The sequence below is a fragment of the Elephantulus edwardii genome, unplaced genomic scaffold (genome assembly GCF_000299155.1).
Source record: "Elephantulus edwardii isolate Elephantulus edwardi_28Jun2011 unplaced genomic scaffold, EleEdw1.0 scaffold00240, whole genome shotgun sequence".
Lineage (NCBI taxonomy): Eukaryota > Metazoa > Chordata > Mammalia > Macroscelidea > Macroscelididae > Elephantulus > Elephantulus edwardii.
Window position 1 is genome coordinate 3,923,487 of NW_006399990.1, and position 6,660 is coordinate 3,930,146.

The following is a 6,660-nucleotide window of genomic DNA, read 5'->3' on the forward strand; positions in this document are numbered from 1 at the left end:
AAATTTCTTAAGTTCTTTCTTTTCTGCAAAGGATATGATTTCTCCTTCATATTTGATAGAGAGCTTTGCTGGGTACAGGATCTTCAGGTGACGATTCTTTTCTTTCAACTTTATGTGCCATCTCTTTGTCTTCTTGCTTGCAAGGTTCCTGCTGAGAACTCAGAACTTAATTTAATTACTTTTCCTTTGTAGATGTCACTTTATTTTTCTTATGCTGCTTTTAGTATTCTGTCCTTATCTTTGTGGTTGGAGAATTTTACTCTGACATGTCTTGATGTTTTCCTTTTTGGGTCTAGTCTATGTGGTGTTCACTGAGCTTCATGAATGTGGATTTCCTTGTTCTTCATAATACCTGGGAAGTGTTTCTTTAATGCCTCTTTCACAATTTTCTCAGTGATATCTCTGTTCCTCTCATATTCTGGAATCTAATCATGCATATATTGTTCCTTTTGATGTTTGTAAGGTTTTCTTCATTTTCTTTATGTCTCATCTCTGTTTTTCCTTCTTGTTTGTGTTCACTGAGGTTCTTGTCTTCCAGCTCACTGACTCTCTGCTCTGTGTCTTCTATTATACTTTTTTGTCTCTCCAGCATATTAGACACTTCTGTCATTTCAGTCTTAATATTCTGGATTTCATTTTCATGCATTTATGTTATTCCCAGTACTATATTGACTGTACCATGACTATCTTGTGATGATTTTCTAAGTTCTTGTACCTCTTTATCTATAGTTTCAATTCCTTCTTCCATCTTTTGCATTTTCTTCCATAGTTGTGTAAGTACCCTTTCATTGATATAGTTCTTCCAGCTCCCTGTCTTTGGAGTATTTGCTTTCTTAATGGCTTCCGTTGTTTCTTTCAACATTTGCATCTTCTTCCATAACTATTCAAATAACTTCAGATCAATATATTCCTTTCTGGTTTTCTACTTCTAGAGTACCTTTTATTTATGGTTTTCATTGTTTCTTCCATCATTTGCACTTTCTTCTGTAGCAGTTTAAATGTCTTCATATCAGCATATATCTTCTTCCGCCTTCTTGACTCTAGCTATTCATTGAGTCTGTAATATTCTATGCTTTTTTTAAGAAGGTAATATTTGCTTACCCCTCCCCGCCCCCAGTGTTTGAAGCTCCCTACTGCTTTTTTGACATCATGTGAAGTCTTTATTAATGGGAGTTAGACTGTTTCTATTGTGTCTGTGTAAGGTGTTGGTAGTTCGTTTTTATGATGTTATTGATTAGTTGCCAGTTTACAATGTTTAGTTTATGGGGTAAGCCATTTACTCTAATAAAAATCCTTTCTGGGAAAATTTCCCTTTCCTAAAGTTATTCAGATTCTCTTTGGTCTGTATGCAGCCCTGCAGTAATCTTGTCTTATTGTGGTCACATCTTCCAAATTCTGTTGTCCTCCATTGTCTATGGAGTGGCTGAGTGGTGCGAGACCAGTTGCTTCACTCAAGCAGTTTCTGTCCAGGGGAGTTTCAAGTGAGCTCTCTCACAGCTCAATATGCCAGTGGAGAATTGCTGAAAAAGTCTTTCGCTTGCATGTTACTCTCTGTCCCAAGCTCTCTTACCTTAATTGGCATGTAGGATGGCTACACAGTAATAGACACAAAGATCCACAAGTGGAGAGACCTTTACCCAGGGAAGTTTCAGTCCTTTCTCTTTCAGGCACGCACTGAAAGTGCTGGCTCTGGGGAAGAGTATCTAACTTTATGGAGCCTTCTCTCCTGAAGCCTAATACCATCTTTTGTCTTTGCAGTAGCATGAGATCAGGGATACCAACTGAAACAGTTTGTGTACAGTAGGATCTCAAATCAGCTCTCCATCTTACAAAAAGCTGAGAAAGTCTTTCCTTTACTTACAGCTCTCTGTCTGAAACTTTCTTGTCCTGTTTGACACCTGAGATGGCCCTGCAGCTACTGAGAAAATGATTCTTAAATCTGCTTGCTAGTATGATTCTAAAGCTAAGTTGCTTAGCTTTATGCTTTTTGTGTATAATTTGTCATGATTGCCTCTAAAAACCCAGTGGAGTTTCAGTTGCAACTCAATGTTTCACAACAACATATATACATTGATGTGTTGTTTTTGTTATTGTGTATCATAGAGTTGGAAATGTCCTATATCTAACCCTCCAGTGAGTTTTCAGAGGCAATTAATTTCCCTGGCGGAGACTGACCATCCTTCTCCTATAGAGCAGCTGGTGGATTCAAACCATGTTCCTTTGGGACTGTAGCTGAGCTTCTTGCTACTAAGCCACCAAAGCTCCATATATTTGTATGTATGTGTGTGTGTGCGTGTGCATTTGTGAGTGCATCTGTGATAAGTAACATAAATATGACAGTATATGTTATTTCAATCAAAGTAAGGTAAATAAAGGACATTTAAAAATAAAAAAATAAAAAAAATAAAGGACATTTGACAACTTCATTCTTTATGGAAAACAAGAGCTCTTATAAATAAATTCTTTTTAAGAGTCTGAAATTTGTCACCATAAGCATTGTTTTCATAAAATAGCATTTCCTATTGTTTTGAGTAATCAAGTTCAATAAGCATAGACATTTTTTAAGGAGATAGAGGGAGAATCACTTAGGCAGCTTTACAATCCACAAATACTATAATGGGATCTATCACACTTAATTAAAACTCAAGGATTTATAAATCTTTAATAAGTTTGTCATGAGATAATTCAGCTGTTAAGTCCTCTTTAGGTTCATTCTAGAGAGTCTTTCTCAAGCTGGCAACTAATCACCTCCATGACATCATTTTCTAAGAAGCTTTCTGATTTTCCTTCTAAAAAACACAAAAAGACACTGTGATTTGCACACACACACAAAATTTTCCATGTTAATTTTAATCTCTGAAATTGTACCAGGCTCATAAGCATTAATGTTGACCTTAACTAGAATAAGTCTGATGACTTTAGTGAACAACTCTGAATAAGCTTAAAAATCTGGATCATTTTCTGTAATTTCTGTTCAGCACTTTTAGCATGACACTACCTTAATGACTCTTACTCAATTTTCTTCTGTCAATCTTGTTAAACATCTATCAAAATAATATTAAATTTGAACATGTTCTCTTTAAATTTTGTCATGATTGTTGTGTGCAATCAACTCAGAACCAACTTATAGCTGACCCTCCAGCTGTCTTTTTTTCTAGCTGTTTGTTTTTTTAATTTCATTTTATTTTAAATTTTTATAATGGAAAGTGTACAGAAACTTTGGATTTCCATTCATTCATTGTTGCACTTTTCTCCCTGCCCACCCCTCACCCCAATTCACTTTGCTCTTTGAAAAGTAAAAGAAAAAAATATTTCATTGTTATTCAATCCCTCCCTCCAAGTCCACTCCACTGTGCAGCCTTCATTCTGGAATCCTGTCATGACAATAATGTCTAATCATACATCCCTTTTAAATATTTCTGCCCGTAATCTGTTTTAATGTGTTTATTTTTCTGACAGTCCACAGGATATTCTATACTCTTCTCCAACACCACATAATTCAAGGACATCAGTTCTTCTTTGGCCTTTCTTGTTTATATTGTCCATGAGCCTCTTAAAACAAGCTTGGAAGCAGGAGTGACATCCACTTCCGAAATGGCTTGCATCTGGAAATTCTATGAACCATGCTCAGATCTTCTGTTCATAGTGTCACTATGAGTCATCTAAGACTCAATGGCACCTAACAACAAAAACAACAACAACAACAAGAACCTCTTGCTGATGTTGTGTACAGTCAAGTGGGCACTGCCCCATAGCTGACCCTCAGAGGGTTTTCAGAGGCATTAAATGGCACAGGAGATTACTCATCTTTATTCCTGTGGTACAGCTGATGGGTCTGAAACATGTACATTTGTGATGGTAGCATAATTCCTTCCACTACACTACCAGAACCTCTTGTTGTTGTTGTTGTTGTTATGTGCCATCGAGTCTCTTATAACTCATAGTGACCTTATCTATGTACAACTCCTCTGAACCTTGCTCTATCAGACACACCTACCCTCATTAGTGTAGTCACTGAGTCAATCCATCTCATCAAGGGTCTTCCCCTCCTGCACTGTCCCTTCACCCACCCAAGCATAATGTCCCTCTCCTCAGTCTGGTTGCAACAATCCAAAGCATGTCAGATAGAACCTCAGAATCCTTGCCTCAAGGAGCAACCTGGTTTCACCCTTTCCAGGGCAAAGTCGTTTGTTCTCTTAGCAGTCCATGGTATATTCAATATTCTGCTCAAAGGCATCAGTTCTCTTTCTATCATCCCTCGTCATTGTCTGGCTTTCTGATGCATAGCACATAATTGTCAAGCCATGGCCTAGATCAGGCATACTTCTGTCTCCAGACTGACATTGTTACTCTTCAGTGTTTTGGAGATGTCCCTGACAGCCGACTTTTCCAATGCAATTCATCCTTTGATTTCCTGGCTGTAGCTACCAAAAGTGTTGATTGTGGAGCCAGGCAAACTAAAGCTGTTAACAATCTCAATTCATCCTCCATCAATCATAATGGTGCTAATCAGCCCAGTTGTGAGAATCTTTGTTTTCTTGATACTGAGCTTCAGTCCCTGTTGAAGGCTGCAGTCCTTGACCTTCTGCAGCAAATGCTTAGGATCCTCCTCAGTTTCAGCAAGCAAGGTTGTGTCATCTGCATAATGCAGGTTGTTGATGAGTCTTCCTCCAATCCTGATACCACATTCCTCCCATAGAACCCAGCCTCCCTCCTGGATGATCTGTTCTCTACCTTCTCTGCCACATGCTTGCCAAAGGAGCAGATCTTGGAGGGACAGGTGAGGGTCATGTGTTCTAGGCTCTGTACTGGCTGCTCACTCTGTAGAAACCACCACTGCTGTTGCCGCTGCCTTTGGCCCCCGCCTCCTCACCACTGGGGCCCCAATTCAGGTCCGACCAGAACATGACGAGAAAGAAGGCATGGGGGAGCCCAAGGTCATACAGCTCCCTCAGATCTCCCTTCTTCTCGGGGAACTTGTAGATCTGCCGGACGCCCACGTTCTCGAGTAGGGGAGCTCCAGGGCTGGGGCTGTGCTGGCTGCTGTGAAGGAACAAGAACCTCTGGTGAGAATCTACAGCATCCGGTGTTCTACAAAGGCCGAGAATTCTACCAGGTGCAACCGGCAGTGCCCAAGGCCCAAGTCTGCCAGGCTCGGAGTGGTGGGGCAGGTGGGGCAAGGCTTGGGGGGAGAGAGGGCTTGTGGGGGCTCATTCCCCAGTGGATGAGGGCGTCAGAGACAAGGAGAATGACGTCTGTGAGAACGGCTTCACGCTAAGCTTGGACTGGATTTCTCTTGATTTCCTTCGGGCCAGAACCTGAATGCCACTAGAAACCTGTTCGCGAGTTCGAGTCTTCCCTATTCTCAGCTTGATATAGCGGGCGATCAGTTCATTCCGACCATACATCTTGCCTTCATTGGACAAGACGGTCTTCCGCCGGCCACAGGACAGGTAGATGGCCAGGACCTCCTGAAGCTCCGCTCTATGTCTGGGCTCCACACGTCCTTGGCATCTGGGTCCCCAGCTCCCATAGCTCCCTCGCTGCCATCGGTGCCCTCCTCAGTGCCAGCCTTGCTGCCCGTCCAGCCGCTGTCCTCGTCCAGGGGGGCCCAGCCCCGGGTTCTCCCATCTGGGTACACACCAAAGTTGGACTCCCGGCTGCCGCAAGCGCCTTCTCTCTCCCAGCCTGGTCTGGGGAGCCTCCTCCTGTCTTTTACAGTTAATTGCACCAGGAGAGATTGACCATTCTTCTTCTGTAGAGCAGCTGGTCGATTTGAACTGTGTATCTATGGAATCGATATACACAGGAATCAGATCGATTACATCTGTGGGAAAAAACCGCTGGAGAAGCTCAATATCAGCTTTGAAAACTAGGCCAGGAGCTGATTGTGGAACAGACCACCGACTACTCATATGCAAGTTCAAGCTGAAGCTGAGGATAATTAAACCAAAGCCACAGGAGCCAAAATATGACTTTGATTTCATACCACCTGAATTTCAGAATCATCTCAGGAACAGGATTGAGGCCTTGAACACTAATGAACGAAGACCAGATGAGTTGTGGGAGGATGTCAAAGGTATCATCCAGGAAGAGTGCAAACGGTCATTACAAAGACAGAAGAGGAAGAAAAGACCAAAATGGATGTCAAAAGAGACTCTGAAAATTGCACTGGAGCACAGAGAAGCCAAAGCACAAGAAAAAATTCAAGATACTAAAGAGCTGAACAGAAGATTCCAAAAGGCAGCTCGGAATGACAAAGCAAAATATTACAATGAAATGTACGAGGAGTTAGAGTCGGAAAATCAAAAGGGCTGAACTTGTTCAGCATTTCTTAAGCTCAAGGAACTGAAGAACAAATTTAAACCTAAAGTTGCTATAATCAAGGATGTTTTACGCAGAATATAAATTATACAGGAGGTATTAAAAGAAGATGGAAGGAATATACTGAGTCATTGTATCAAAAAGAATTGGCAGATACAGAAGAATTTAATGAAATAACCTTTGAACAAGAGCCTATGGTGATGAAGGAAGAAGTTCAAGCTGCTTTGAAGGAAATAGCAAAAAAATAATAAGGCCCCAGGAATAGATGGTATACCAATTGACATATTTCAGCTAACAGATGCTGCCCTGGATGTGCTCACCAAGTTGTGCCAAGAA

General features: G+C 41.2%; 1 pseudogene; it reads right to left on the bottom strand.

Moving 5' to 3' along the window:
- LOC102864005 overlaps positions 1-6,660 on the bottom strand; it is a 180,845-nt pseudogene that overhangs the window by 148,112 nt on the left and 26,073 nt on the right.